The sequence below is a fragment of the Callithrix jacchus genome, chromosome 6, assembly GCF_049354715.1.
Source record: "Callithrix jacchus isolate 240 chromosome 6, calJac240_pri, whole genome shotgun sequence".
NCBI classification, from domain to species: Eukaryota; Metazoa; Chordata; class Mammalia; order Primates; family Cebidae; genus Callithrix; species Callithrix jacchus.
In genome coordinates, this window is record NC_133507.1 from 59,798,709 (window position 1) to 59,815,282 (window position 16,574).

At 44.5% G+C, this 16,574-nt stretch overlaps 1 protein-coding gene across 3 annotated transcripts in view; it reads right to left on the bottom strand.

Annotated features, from left to right (window-relative positions):
• KLHL23 (kelch like family member 23) overlaps positions 1 to 16,574 on the bottom strand; it is a 54,730-nt gene that overhangs the window by 22,553 nt on the left and 15,603 nt on the right. The window lies entirely within an intron of this gene.

Here is a 16,574-nt window from a genome sequence, read left to right on the forward strand (position 1 = left end):
GATGATCAGTGATGTTGACCTTTCCATATGTCTGTTTGCCATTTGTATGTCTTCTTTTGAGAGATGTCTATTCCGTTCTTTTGTTCATTTTTAAATCAGACTGCTAGATTTTTTCCTATAGAGTTGTTTGAGCACCTTATATATTCTGGTTATTGATCTCTTGTCGGATGGATAGTTAGCAAATATTCTCTTCCATTCTGCAGTGTGTCTCTTCACTTTGTTCATTGTTTCCTTTGCTGTGCAGAAGCTTTTTAACTTGATGTGATCCCATTTGTCCACTGTTGCTTTAGTTGTCTGTACTTATGGGGTTCGGTTAGGGTTTTTGCTCAAATGCCACCTTCCCAGCAAGACCTTCTTTTACCAATGTGTTAAAAACAATTTTGCTATTATAAGTTGTTATTCTCTATTCTCCATCCCTGCTTTATTTTAATTCATAGTATTTATTACCATTTATATTATATATTTCGCTTATTGTTTCTCCCACTAGAATGTTAGCTCCATGAAAGCAGTGATTTTCATGTTTCCTTCATTGCCATATATAGCTCATAACATGTAACAGATGCTCAATAAATATTTGTTGTGTAAATGAAAACTTGACTGCATTAAGAGTAAGACTCAGAATTTCTTTAAAAACTTGCTCAAGGGAGGGCTGGGTGCAGTGGCTCATGCCTGTAATCCCAACACTTTGGGAGGCCAAGGCAGGTGGATCACCTGAGGTCAGGAGTTCGAGACCAACCTGGCCAACATGGTGAACCCCTTCTCTACTACAAGAATACAAAAATTAACTGGGCATGATGCGGGTGCCTGTAATCCCAGCTACTTGGGAGGCTGAGGCAGGAGAATTGCTTGAATCCAAGAGGCAGAGTTTGCAGTGAGCCGAGATCAAACCACTGCACTCCAGCCTGGGCAACAGAATTAGATTGTGTCTCAAAAACAAAAACAAAAATTAGCTGGATGTGGTGGCTCATGCCTGTAGTTCTAGCTACTCAGGAGGCTGAGGCAGGAGAATTGCTTGAACCTGGGAGGTGGAGGCTGCAGTGAGCTGAGATCGCCACTGCACTCCAGCCTGGTGACAGAGCGAGACTCTGTCTCAAAAACAAAAAACAAAAAACTTGCTCAAGGGCACACAGTTGTTAAAGAAATTGCATAAGTGGCTTACTCCACAGATACTGCCCTCCTGCAGCGTATGGTCTAAAAGTTTTGTGCTGTTTTTCATTTTTCAAATTCAAAGCATCTGGTTTATCCATCCCTTCATTTTCATTCTCCCTGACATCACTCTTATCCAGGTCTTTATCACTTCTCATCTGGTTTACTGCAAAACGTTTCTGTGTCAGTCTCTCTCCTTCCCCTGCAAGTTGCACACCATCTTTAATCCTCCACAAACACCATTTTCCTCACATCACATCTTCCCCCCCACCTTTTTTTTTTTTTTTTTTTTGAATCAGAGTTTTGCTCTTGTTGCCCAAGCTGGAGTGCAATGGTTCGATCTCGGCTCACTGCAATCTCCACCTCCCAGATTCAAGCGATTCTCCTGCATCAGCCTCCCAAAATGCTGGGATTACAGGTGTGCATCACCACACCTGGCTAATTTTTTTATTTTTAGTAGAGATGGGGTTTCACCATATTGCCCAGGCTGGTCTCAAACACCTGCCCTCAAGTGACATGCCCACCTCTGCCTCCCAAAGTGCTGGGATTACAGGCATAAGCCACCATGCCCAGCCACATCGCTTTCCTTTACTTGCTCCTAAGAGCTGCCAAGAAAATGTTCAAACTTCTCTAATCGGCTTTCAAACCAGACCACAAATTGGCCAAATACCACTTACAAAGCTTTATTTCACTACTCCCCACTTTAAACCCTTCACTTCATCAGGCCAGCCACCTCATCACTACCTAATGAGCAACCTGCTCACTCCCATTTCAGTTTATATTGTTTCCATCATCTGGAAAGTTCTGTTGAGTCCTTTTCATCTACTCAAATGCTTCTTATCCTTTAAGGCAGGAATGTCCAATATTTTCGCTTCCCTGGGCCACACTGAAAGAAGAACTGTCTTGGGCCACATAGAAAATATACTAACACTAATGATAGCTGATGAGCTTTAAAAAAAAAAAAAAAAAAGGCAAAAAAATCTCATAATGTTTTAAGAAAGTTTGCAAATTTGTGTTGGGCCACATTCAAAGCCATTCTGAGCCACCTGCAGCATATGGGTACAGGTTGGATAAACTTGCTTTGAGGCATGAACCACTGTTTACCTCTTTTATAAGTCTGCTCTTATTTCACAATTAACTGATTGATTACAAAACTCAGTGCTCTGTAATCATCCTTTCCCCTCTTAAGTACTTTTGTTAGTGTGCTGATTATTAGATGTTTATGAAGCATATCTTGGTATTATGTATTATATATGTTCACATCCCACCTCTTCAATCAAATTTTAAATTCTTTGAAGGACATCATTCTTTGTAAGATATAATCCTACTTTTGTTGTTGTTTTTGAGATGGAGTCTTGCTCTGTTATGAGGCTGGAGTGCAGTGGCGTGATCTTAGCCCACTGCAACCTCTGCCTCCTGGGTTCAAGTGATTCTCCTGCCTCAGCCTTCTGAGTAGCTGTAACTACAAGTTGGCGCCACCATGTCCAGCTAATTTTTGTATTCTTAGTAGAGATGGGATCTCACCATGTTGGCCATGATGGTCTCGATCTCTTGACTTTGTGATCTGCCCTCCCAAAGTTCTGGGATTACAGGCATGAGCCAGCAAATCCTACACTTCTTATACTTCCACAAGTTATTTTGTTTTTTGCACATAGTAGGTACCCAAAAATATTTGTTGAATGAAGTATTTTCAGTACCAAAAATTGTACAATAAGATAGTATTCTGGATTTAAATGTGAAAAGGGCTAAGTTGTCAAAAAATCCCCCCAAAATGAGCACTACACACGGGGGTCTGTTGGGGGGAATAGGGGAGGGACAGCAGGGGGTGGGGAGTTGAGAAGAGATAGCATGGGGAGAAATGCCAGATATAGGTGAAGAGGAGGAAGGCAGCAAATCACACTGTCACGTGTGTACCTATGCAACTATCTTGCATGTTCTTCACATGTACCCCAAAACCTAAAATGCAATAAAAAATACCCCCAAAAATATACTTTCATATTGAACTGAGGATAATAAAATATTGCTTAAACTTGGTTGTGAAAAGAGTTGTGATTTTGGTACATGTCTTAGTCATTTTTGAGCTGCTAGAAGAAAATGCCTGGCCAAGCATAGTGGCTTACACCTGTAATCTCAGGTCTTTGGGAGGCCAAGGTGAGTGGATCACCTGAGGTCAGAAGTTCAAGACCAGCCTGGCCAACATGGTGAAACTCCATCTCTACTAAAAAAAAAAAAAAAAAAAGCCAAGCGTTGTGGTGGGTGCCTATAATCTCAGCTACTTGGCAGGCTGAGACAGGAGAATCACTTGAACCTGGGAGATGGAGGTTGCAGTGAGCCAAGATTGCACCAATGCACTGTAGCCTGGGTGACAGGGCGAGACTTCATCTCAAAAAAAAAAGGAGGAGAGGGAAGGGGAAAGGAGGGGAGAATGGAGACTGACTAATTTGGCTAATTTATAAGGAACTGAAATTGATTTTGTCACAGTTCTGGGACAGTCCAAGGCCATGGTGCTGACAGGTGTGCTTGTCTGGTGAGGGCTGCCTTCTGGTTCTAAGATGGCCCTTATTGCTGCATCCTTCAGAGGAGAAGAATGCTATGTCCTCTCAAGGTGGAAGGCCATCATCTTTTACAAGGTGGAAGCTGCCTTAATCCTTTGTGAAACCTCTTTTAAAAGGGCCTTAATCCCATTCATGAAGGGAAAAGCCCTCATGACTTAATCACCTCCTGAAAGCCCTACCTCTTAATAGTATCATCACATCAACCATTAAGTTTCAACATCTGAATTTTGGAGGTGACACATTCCAACCATAGCAGTATGTAATGACATCCAGAGTACAACTGTAGAGTGGTAGGAAAAATGTGAATGAGGCCGGGCGCTGTGGCTCACACCTGTAATCCTGGCACTTTGAGAGGCCAAGGTGGGCGGATCACAAGGTCAAAAGTTCCAGAACATCCTAGCCAACATTGTGAAACCCCGTCTCTACTAAAAAAAAAACAAAAATTAGCTGGGCATGGTGTTGCACACCTGTAGTCCCAGCTACTCAGGAGGCTGAGGCAGGAGAATCACTTGAACCCAGGAGGCAGTGGTTGCAGTGAGCTGAGATTGCACCACTGCACTCCAGCTTGGTGACAGAGCGAGACTCTGTCTCAAAACAAAAATGTGAATGAGCAAGATTTCCATTTTACACTGATTATAAATGTCCATTCAGCAACCAGTATTTAGTTTAATTGTAAATATTTTTTGCTATTTGTTTAGCTACATGACTGAAAATGTATTACTTAGATATAAAAGAGAAACTAATTTTTTTGCTAAGTAACATCTGTTATAAACAATTGGGAGTTCTGGAGAATTCTGTTTGGGAAACATCCATGTTAATATTTTGTTTCCATATGAACCATCATCACACAGACATTATTTTGTACAACACAAACAAGTAGAATATATTTAGCTTTTAGCTCAGAACATACTGTTCCATATGCCCTAGAGAGCACACCTAAAAATCTGTATGATGAGACTAAATCTCTTCAAAAAAAAAGAAAAAAATAGGCATAGTGGCACACATCTGTGGTCCTAGCGATACAGCAGGCTGAGGTGGGAGGATCACTTGAGCCCAGGAGTTTGAGGCTGCAGTGAGCCGAGTTTGCGTCACTGCACTCCAGCATAGTGACAGACTGATCCTGTCTTAAAAAAAAAAAAAATCTATTTACAACCTAACTACCACACTGTCCACCTAAAGAAGAAATCCAACAGGTTACACAAAATGATAGGGGATTAGGTAAAAGTGTTTGGTCAATTCATTATTAACCACATGTCCTCTACAACTGTCCTCATCTGAAGATGTACTTTGGGGTGATTATGTCAATAATGGACTCTTCCATCTTCTAAAAAAAAACATTATCTGGTATTAAGTAGTGAAGTTGCTATAAATTCCAACACCACTCACATTATTAACAGAATCACTATACCCCATCTCATACCTGCCTGCTGTTGTCCTATCAATCTATCAGCTGTCCCTTGAAGGAGTTTATAAGACTCTAAAGAGAAATATCTAATTCTTCTTCAGGGCTAGTTTCAATCAGGATCTAAAACATTCAAATGCTGTAAAAGTTAATGGATACCAAATATGAACTTAAAAACAAGGAGAATAGAGATACGATTTTAGCTTGTGTACAAAAGACCTTAAAAGCAGATTTAAGTCCAAGTGTGGTGGCTCACGCCTGTAATCCCAGCACTTTGGAAGACCAAGGCGGGCAGATTACAAGGTTAGGAGTTTGAGACCAGCCTGGCCAATATGGTGAAACCCCATCTCTACTAAAAATACAAAAACTAGCCAGGCATGGTGGCGCACACCTGTAATCCCAGCTACTCAGGAGGCTGAGGCAGGAGAATCACTTGAACCTGGGAGGTGGAGGTTGCAGTGAGCCAAGATCGCACCATTACACTGCTCCCTGGGTGAGAGAATGAGACTCCGTCTCAAATAAATAAATACATAAATGCAGATTTAAGCAAATAGATGTGTGCCACAATAAATACATAATACCTGGGTAGGGAAATAATCTAATATGTATCTAACACGAGAAGTATCTAGCACAAGAAGTGAAAGTAGACATTACCAAAAAATATCTAACTTTTGATTGAGTTAAGCATCAAAAATATTTATTAAACACTCAAACGATGATTGTTGTGCTGTGACAAGGCTACGAACTTGATAAGGAAATCTTTTTATAGGAAAGAGAAGCCATTCTTTAATATATACTGTAGGTATATAATATATAATATAATATATACTGTATTATAATATATACTGTAGGATATTTAGCAGCATCTCTGATCACTACTCAATAGCAGCTTTCTGCTACTCCAAAGTAGTGATCAGAGATGCTGCTAAATACCCTACACTGCACAGGAAACTTTTCCCCCATCCTCCTCCACCAAAGAAATAATCGCACCTCAAATGCCTATGGTACCAAAGTTGAGAAAGCTGCATTAAGGCACATAGTATACTAGGTCCTACTCTAACAGTTTATTTTTGTGTCTAGTACTTTCTCTTTGGGGTAGGCACAGGAGCTAGGGTACGTTATTCTGTGGCAGGTGAACTCCAAAGTGATCACATTTGGCTGCTTATTTAGACAGGGTGAGATTAGACTCAATTTTAAGGGTTGAACTGACTTTCAGATTATTTCTGTGGCACCCAGACGACCTATGGGCCAGTCAAGATTGCTTTCAGGTTCTTTTTTTTTTCTTCAGATGGAGTCTTGCTCTGTCACCCAGGCTGAAGTGTAGTGGTGCCATCTTGGTTCACTGCAACCTCCGCCTCCTGGGTTCAAGCAATTCTCTGCCTCAGCTTCCCAAGTAGCTGGGATTACAGGCACCCACCACCGTGCCCAGCTAATTTTTTGTATTTTTAGTAGAGATGGGGTTTCACCATCTTGGCCAGGCTAGTCTTGAACACCAGCCCTTATTATCTACCTGCCTCAGCTTCCCAAAGTGCTGGGATTACAGGCATGAGCCACCATGACCGGCCTGCTTCCAGGTTCCTACTGTCTTTAAAGGAAATGGTGCTAGACTCAGCAAGATGAGTTAATCAAGAGACATCTAAGTATATGAAGTATTTGTAGTAGCAATGCACAATTTAGATATGTCCTGGGAGCATTCCTGGAAAAAAGAGTACACTACCTTGCTGTATGGTAAACACACCTGATAGCAATAACTGAAGCATACCTTGAGAATGTCTCTACGGCAGACGCCCCTGAATGCAGGTGGGAGTTCCAAGCTATTTGGGAATGGCCAAGCTGGAGAGCCATTCCTTGTCTATGAGAAACGTCTGAGTTCTCAGTCCCCAGCCCCTCTTGTGGAACTCGCCAGTACATTGAGGCCCCTTGTTTTGGGGGTAATAGGAGGTTGTCAGGTGGAGGTTGTTGGGGGAGGGTGCTAAGTGAAAATGTTATATAAACTGCATATGTTTTACAAGCAGTTGTGATTCTTCTGCCCAGTCCGCCATCACTGGGCCATGCAGATATCCTGTCCAGGCTGCTGTCACTGGACTCTGTCCCCTGTATGTAAGCCTCCAGTGCAACTCCATGTCTTGTTTGCTGGCTCCGGGTCTCTTATGTCTCCCAAACACTGTGCCACCCATATTAGGTAAATACATGTCCAGCACAACACTCACCACAATTCTGTGGATTGCTACTACTTAGGGTTGTGGGAAAGAGGTTATTTAAACAAACCTTTTTAACAAAGCACATTTCAACAGAATATACTATGCTACAGAATGTGTGGTCCAGGGAGTAGCAGCATCAGCATAACCTGTGGATGTGTTAGAAAGGCAGAATCTCAAGTCCCACCCCCGCTTATTGAAAGAGAACTGGCATTTTAACACAATTCCCAGAGAAATACTGTCCTAATACATTGACTGAAAAAAAGGAAGAGAGGAGAAAGATAATGCTTATGAGAGAAAAATGAAAAGGCTAATCAGTGACTTGACTCTTGCATACAATACAGTGTCTGGTTCAGAGATGATCTTGAAGGTCAGAGAGGACCTATGAGTAGGTCAGAGGAGCGTTATGAAAATAAAAATAGATTTCTGAAAGGATCAGATAAAGAAATGACCTCAAAGACAAGAAAACTAAGCAATATGTAAAGTTCAAGTGTATGATCTAATACACTTAAGAAATGGCAAACAAGGCTGTAAAAAATATGGCTGTGCTTTGGTCAAGGATAGGCCAAGGTAGGATGTTTACACCCTGCATGACTCAGCAAGCTTAGAATGCAGGCCTGTAACTCCATTTCTTATTACAGCCATGTAGTCGTAACACGGGAAGGCCATCACTTGGCTCTATGCCACTATTGTCTGGAAAGGGTGTAATTGTCCTGCTGAAACTGTGTAGGTGCACTGGCACCAAGAGAAAGAGTCAGAGCTGTCCATTTTTGCAGAAGGCCATGCAGCTGCAGGTGTGGGGGCTGCTGAATAAAGCCACATCTCATCTACCTGCTGTGTCTCGAGTGTTCTACCAGCTCCCTGTCCCACATCCACCCACTCCCCTCAGCCCTCAGCTGGGGCTGGAACCTGACCCTGAGCATGATACTTGGTGTAGTCGGCAGGATGAGGTGAGTGGATCTTCAACCCCTGAGGCTCCTGGGTCGGCTATGTGGCCACAGCATGGGCTGTGGTAATCTGTGGCAGAGATGCTCCTTGGATGGGCCCCAGTGGAAATGTGGGAGCAGAGGATGGATCTTTCATGAGTGTGGAGAAGCACTGAAACATCTGGAAGCTCACAGCACCAAGAAGGAATGCACCTTCGCCAGCAGAGTCAGATGGGCATTTCTGACTGCACTACATGAAGTACAAGCTCAGTCCTTGCAGGACACAGCGCAGATAAAGGACTTTCAGGCACAAGCCCAGTGCCTGGGGACCCAATGTGCACAGCTTGGAGCAAAATCTGGGAGTGAAGAACCTCCAGGTGCAAGCGGGGCACTTAGAGGTCCAGATAAACAGCCTGGAACAGGAGTTAGTAACAGCTGTCAGCGCAACCTTCAGCCCATCCTCCTGGCCGGACATTCCTATTGGGTCTGGTGCTGAGGAGGAGAAGGCTCCTCTGCTTCAGGCTTGCCCTGTGATCCATCAGAAGGTAGACCATGAACAGCCGATGGGAACCCAGGGGAGAGCCCAGGGAACCCCCCCACCGTCACACAGTGGTGGAATATGCCTCTTATAGTGCTTATACGCTCACTGAGTTAAGGGAATTAAGTAAACAGTGCCAACAGTGTCCGAGGGAACTGACAGCATTTCTTGCTCTACCTCCGAGATGGAGAAGCTGGCTTCTATCACAACTCACCCCTCCATCAACAGCTGCAGCTATGAAGACAGCACAAGGGCAAGGTGATCACATGTTAATCGAGTGGCTAATGGCAGCCATATGGACTGTTGGAACGATGCTGGAAAGATACCAGAATCTGTGAGTAAATGGCAATCATACACTGACTTGTTGCAGATACTCTGAGCTGGGTATGCAGCAGGCTGTTTGATCTAAACACCCGGGGCCAGATGATGAATGCTTTACCTCCCACATGAGGGATCTTGTGCTGGGCTCCGTTCCCCCAAGTGCTTTTGGCTCTCTAGCTGCTGTTCTCACCCCATATGTGGAGCGCTGCATACATGAAGTGACTACTGTTATGGCAGCCCTCAGGGAGGCAGAAAATATTGGCAGGACCAGAGAACCATGCCGTAAAGAAGGGAAGGTGCCCCCTCTGCAGGTAACCATCCCACATGATAAAAAGGGTCCCAGTAAGTGACCTACATGCAGATACGGATTGATTTACTTGCAGCTGGGGTTGCTCCAGAGAAAACTGACAGGCAACCCAATGGAATGTTATTGGCTCTGTGGAGGCAACTGTCCCTGGAGCAGCAATTCCAGAGAATGCCTAATGGGGGGCAAAGAAATATTTAACCTACTGCCTCCCGGAAGCTGCAACTCGAGGTCTATTTGCAGACAGGCAGAGATATGGAGCCTTTCTTGTTTGATTAGGAAACTGGCTGTTGCCTGGCTCAGCGGGGGGAACCAGACACCTGGAGGCTATATGTGAAGCTGGCAATCCACTGGTCCCCTACTAATGTATAGTGGGTCGCAGCGGGTTTTTGCACTGGTAGATACTGCTGCAGACTGCAGTCTAGTTTATGAAAACACAGATAAGTTTTCTGGCAGAGCTGCAGTTATTACCAGCTATGAAAGCTGGTCAGTGAAAGTGAAACCTGTGTCTCTGCATCTTGGCATCAGCCACTCGGCTCTCTGCCTATACACTGTGTATGTCTCTCTTCTCTCTCATACCTGAATATATTCTGGGAGTGGACACTTTGCATGGTCTAGACTTGCACACCATGGCTGGAGAATTCAGACTCTGCGTGGACATACACATCACCAGCCCCAAATTCTGTCACAACCCTGATAGGTTACTTCCACTCATCAATACTGTTTGCCAGGGGGTCATACAGAGATAACTGAGACTATTAAGAAGTTACAGGAGGTGCCAATAGTGCGTGGCACCCATAGGCCCCACAATTCCCTGGTATGGCCAGTCAAAAAGCCTGCTGGAACTTGGAGAATGATAGTGGATTATCAGGAACTGAATAAAATAACACCCTCTCTGCAGGCAGCCGTACCCTCCATCACGGATTTGATTAACTGCTTGACAACAGAACTGGGACAGTACCACTCTGGGTTGAACTTGAATAATGCATTCTTCTCCACTGAGATTGCTCCAGAGAGCCACGCATAGCTTGTCTTCATGGGAGGGTGACAATGGACTTTCACGGTGTTGCTGCAGGGCTATATGCATAGCCCCACCATGTGTCATGGTTTTATTGATGATGTTATATTAACCTCTGAATCTCTTGCAGATTTTGAAGCGGCAACGTCCCTCTTGCCTGGGATTGGATGATATGGTTGAGACAGCTGTCCCGGCTAACTCAAGCAGGCTATTTAGTGGCACAAGCCCTATGGGTAGTTGACCAGAGGTGCCCATTTAAGCTAGATGTGCATGTGAACACAGATAATTTCAGTTAGGGCCTATAGCAGCTCGTGGAGTGCCTGAGTATGCCTGTAGGCTTTTGGTTCCAACTACGGAAGGGAGCTGAGCTCCAGTCTTTATTGATAGAGAAGCAGTGAGGAATAGTGGGATGGGTATGCCCATGGATAATGACCCCCCTGGACTGGGAAGCAGTTACTAACTGCATATGCTGCCCTTCAGACTCATGAGAGCATGGCAAGACAGGCTACAGTCATCATGCAGATGACTTACCCAATAGCAGGATGGGTGTATTCATGGGTAGCAACTCCTCTAGACTGGGACAGCACAGACATCCACTTTAGCCAAGTGGGGTGCCTGCTTGGAGCAGTGAAGTACACTGGGTACAACTCCCTTAGCAGCAGAGTTACAAGAGGTCTTAGTGCCTGTAGTCCTAGATAAGGCCATGGGGCCTGAGCCACCCCTGCCCCATTCCTAGTGAGGCATAGTATATAGATAGGTCTAGCCAGAGTACTGCTGCTGCCTGGATTGCTCTTGCAGTCTAACCTAGTACTGACACTGTATGGTTTGATACCAAGCATGGGCAAAGTATTCAATAAGCTGAACTCAGGGCAATGTGGATGGTGATCACCAAGGAGGTGACACCCATGGTAATCTCCACCACTACTGGTCAGTTGATCAAGGTTTAATCTTAACCTTGTGGTTAATTACTTGAAAGTTACAGAATTAGCTAGTTCATCACCAGCCCATGTAGGGCCAGGCCATGTGGCCAGATCTATGAGAGGAAGGATGACCTTCTCCAACCAGGTGTGGGGACAAACAGCAATCTGTTATTGCCTGCCCCAATGTCCCTAAAGGTAGGGAAACAAAAAACCTGGTGTTGGCCGGGCACGGTGGCTCATGCCTTGTAATCCCAGCACCTTGGGAGGCTGAGGCAGGTAGATTACAAGGTCAGAAGATTGAGACCATCCTGGCCAACATGGTGAAATCCCATCTCTACTAAAATACAAAAAAGTAGCCAGGCTTGGTGGTATGTGCCTGTAGTCCCAGCTACTCAAGAGGCTGAGGTAGGAGAATTACTTGAACCTGGGAGGCGGAGGTTGCAGTGGGATCGAGCCACTGCACTCCAGCCTGGTGACAGATGGTTGGCTATCGTAGCCCCCTGGGGAGGGTCTGCAGTATGACTTATATGTTATTCCTTGGGTATTTAATGTGTGACCTCCATGATTGACTGTTTGTGGTGGAATGGCCAGGGAAGAAACCCTCCTCTGGTGGTGGGATATATGTATGTCTGTATGGCCTATTGTGAGCGCCCCTGTGACTTTGGCATGGGTTTAGGACCCAAAAGAACTACAAGGAACTGATAAGGTGTGTTACCATCACCCAGGGCAGAAGTTCTTGGCGGCTGCATTGTTATCTAGAGATAAAAGTTGGGTTGTATTTTGCCTAAGGGACATGATTTACCCTTGTTAGTATCTGTGCTTGACTTGTCATTCCAGCCGTAGGTTGGCATGTTCCAACTGCATCTTGTACTAGGCCCACACCTACACCAAGGTGGCCAATGTCTCCAGCTGTTGGATCTGTACTGTGCTTCCAGCAGCAGCTGCAGATGGCTTGCCCTGGCACACACATCCAGCTTCTGTGAAAAAACTGGACACGGCTAGAAACTTGGGGTTCTACAGAAAATTGGTGGGATGCAACACTGTGGGCTTTGGACAAGAGGTGTTGCAAAACCCATGGCAAGCCTGCCCCCTGGCTGACTCATAGTGTCCATGATGGATGGGGCTGGCTAATGGGAGAACACATGGTGCCCCATTGCAGGCACCACCATGCGCAGAACAGCACTGGGGTAAAGTCACTGTGGGATGGTTGCCTGCTGAGGTTTGTGCAAACATAACATGTGTCACCACACTAAGGGTGTTGTGGAAGAAGTAGCCTTACCAAGCCTGGGCCCCAGTGGGCTTTGTGCCCCCTGGGAGTTTATGGATCTGTGGGGACACCTGATGGCCACACCTGCCAGCCAATTGGACTGGACGTTGTACCTGAGGGTGGCCTTCTGTGCCTGCCACTGTGCTTCCCACATTGGCTAGTCACCTGAATAACTGGGAGGTGTTGCATTCCTGGTTTTCATCACCCCCTGGTGGCTCCACCCCTTAGCAATAACTATCCCTGGAGCAGGTGTCGTTAGTGCAAGTTACAGCCCGTGCAGAGCACCCAGCTTGGGCCCTGAATTACACCTGAGTTGCTCTCCATCTGCTAACTGATGAGGTTGATCAGAGCAGGAAGGTGGTGCTACAAAACCGGATGGCCTTAGACATAGTCACTGCTGCCCAGGGTGGCACCTGTGCCCTTGTAGGGACAAAATATTGTACATTTATCCCTGACAACCACTAGAACATAATGGCAGCTTTACAACAGGTGTCACGGGAGATTAAGGTGAATGAGTGCCTTACTGACGACCCCCTGCAGAGATAGTGGGTGTCTCTGGGCACTACCCTAGGTTGAGCTCTAATAATCATAGGTAATATAAGGTAGGTTGTTTATTCTCTGTATTGTTGCTGTGACCTATGAGTTCAGGGTACTGCCCTATGTGCATGGATCTGCACTAAAAGAACTCCCTCAGTCCCGGGGTGGAACATAAGGCCTGTGTGCCAAGCCTGTTTATCAAAACTATGTGCCCAAAATGTATGTATAAAGCCTGTGTGTGTATATCAAGCCTATGTACCTGAAGTTTATGTGTATAACCTGTGTATCCAAGACTTATGTCTTCCTTGGCCCTGGGGGTGGAGTACAAGGAACATGGCTGTGCTTTGGTCAAGGATAGGCTGAGGTAGGATGTTCACATCTTGTATGACTCAGCAAGTTTAGAGCATAGGCATATAACTCCACTTGCTATCACAGCCATATAGTCATACATGGGAAAGCTATCACTCAGCTGTATGCCACTATTGTCTGTAAAATGTATGATTGCCTTGTTGACATTGTGCAGGCATGCTGGGAGAGTCAAAGCTGTCTGTATTTGCAGATGGACCGAGGGGAGCCCGGACACAGCTTGGCTCACTTGTGTCCAGAGAGAGAAAGAGTAAGCTGCTGACCCCGAAGCCCAGGGAGAGCTAGCCATGCAGCTGCAGACATGGGGGCTGCTCAATAAAGCCAGGTCTCATCCACCTGCTGTATCAAGTGTTCTTCAGCTCCCCACCCCACATCCACCCACTCCCTCAGCCCTCAGTTGGGGCAGGAACCTGACCCTGTCATGACAAAGGCTGACCCTCAAATGGTTTTAAATTACAGTAAAACAAAAACCTCCTTCTAAACGCCTTAAAAATTGGATGGATAATGACTTAGTTTCATTCAAAGATACATTTTTAAAAGACCTTTATAGCCATAGCCAGACCTAAAGACCACTCAAATCCATAATGATATTGGAATTATAGAATTTTAGAACTGGAAGGTATTTGGGGGTATAAAAATCCATTAATCTAGTCATTTTACAGAAAATAAAATGAATTTCAGAGAAGTGAAATTATTTATCAAAATCACATAGCTGATTAGCTGCTAGAGCTAGGACTAGAATTTAGTTCTGACTCCAGAGCACCTACTTTTGAAGTATCCTTTAATTACTTAGTTCTGTGACCTCGCTGAAATTTTCTGATATAAAAATCAGAAATATGTGAATATTTACATTTTATTCTTTTTATTTATTTATTTTTTTTTTTTGAGACAGTTTCACTCTTGTTACCCAGGCTGGAGTGCAATGGTGCAATCTCGGCTCACCACAACCTGCCTGCCTCCTAGGTTCAGGCAATTCTCCTGCCTCAGCCTCCTGAGTAGCTGGGATTACAGGCATGCGCCACCATGCCCAGCTAGGTTTTTTTTTTGTATTTCTAGTAGAGACAGGGTTTCACCATATTGACCAGGATGGTCTCGATCTCTCGACCTCGTGATCCACCTGCCTCGGCCTCCCAAAGTGCTGGGATTATAGGCTTGAGCCACCACGCCTGGCCTAATTTTATTTTTAAATATTTATTAATACAGAGAAATATTCCTGCTATAATTTTAAGTGACAAAATCATACAACAATTATATGAATAATCCACCTGTGTCAGAAGAAGAGCACACATATACAAACACACATTCATATACACATATACATGCTTGGAGAAAATTCTAAAAGGATTTGGTAGTCATAGATGGTGGCATTATGGGCAATTAATTTGTAAATGTCACCCAGTAAAGAAGCAATGGGGCCTTTGAAAAGTAAGTAGCTCTTAGTTAAGCTTTTATCTGGAAGGTGCTGGAGAAGGTCTGGGCACAGAGCTGGTTGACTCCATGGTTTTGTGACCTGTCCCATCATATAGGACCCCATGTCCAGAAGTCCCCCACTCTTGGTTTAATGCTCCGCTGCCCGTATTTTGAAATTCTTAATAATTTTTTGAATAAGGGATGCTACATTTTCACTGTGTTCTGGGCCTCATGATTATGTAGTCAGTCTTGTCTGGCAGCTCATCTCTGGCCCATTCACTGGTAGAAGATTGTGGAGTGGTTATTTCTTTAAATTTGCTTTTATTTTCAAAAAATCACATTCATTAAAAATAGATTTGCAGAAAAATTAGATCACCCTTAGAACTCTCAAGGGGAGAGACTTTTTATTTTATTTTATTTTATTTTATTTAGATGGAGTTTATATAGATGGAGTTTTGCTCTTGTTGCTCAGGCTGGAGTGCAATGATGCAATCTCGGCTCACCACAACCTCTGCCTCCTGGGGATTTTCCTTGGAGGCCTGGGGCCTCAGCCTCCCGAGTAGCTGGGATTACAGGCATGCGCCACCACACCTGGCTAATTTTGTACATTAGGTAGAGATGGGGTTTCTCCATGTTGGTCAGGCTGACCTCAAACTCCTGACCTCTGGTGATCCTCCTGCCTCAGCCTCCCAAAGTGCTGGGATTCCAGGCATGAGCCACTGCTCCTGGCCTGGCAGAGACATTTTAACTAGTACCTCTTTGCATATCACAATGATGCTTGGTGTTTAGTCAGAAGAATAAAAAACAATTCAGTACTTTATAGTATAAATTGCCAAACACATAATTAATTCCAAAAAGTGTGCTTGTGAAATTAGGCTATCTATTCCTTGAGAGATGGAATTAGATATTAGTTTTCTATTGCCACAAATGTAGCAGTTTAAAACAAGAGTTTATTATCTCCCAGTTTCTGTAGGTCATAAGTCTGGCCATAATGTTACTGGGCTCTTTGCTCAAGGTCTCAGCAAGTTATAACCAAGGCGTCAGCTTGGGCTGTGTTTCTCATCTGAGGCTTGAGATCCTCTTCCAAGGTCAAGCAGTTGTTGGCAGAATTCATTTCCTTGCAGGACTAAGGTCCCAGTTCCCTTGCTGGCTGTCAGCCAGGAACTATCATCCTGCTCTCAGCTCCTAGGGGTTGCTCACATTCCTTACTACATACCTGTTTCCATCTTTAAGCCAGCAATGGCATGTGCTTCAATTCTCTGATTTCCTCTTCTGCAACCAGCCAGTAAAACTCTCTGCTTTTAAAAGGCTCATCTGGATTAGGTCAGGTCCACCTGAATAATCTCCCTATATTTAAGGTCAACATGCCATAAAGCATAACCTACTCAAAGTAGTAGATACATCGAATTTACAGTAATAGGGTGTGTACAGCAGGGAGTGTTAGGGGACATTTTAGAATTCTGCCTACTACAACTGTCCTAGAGAGACTCAGGTAACGAACTCAACTTCCTATACTCAACTTCTCTATACAACCCTATCACGACTTTAATAATCTTTTCAGCCAGGCACAGTGATGCCCACCTGTAATCCCAGCACTTTGGGAGGCTGAGACAGGAGGATAGCTTGAAGTTAGCAGTTTGAGACTAGCTTGGGCAACATAGCGAGA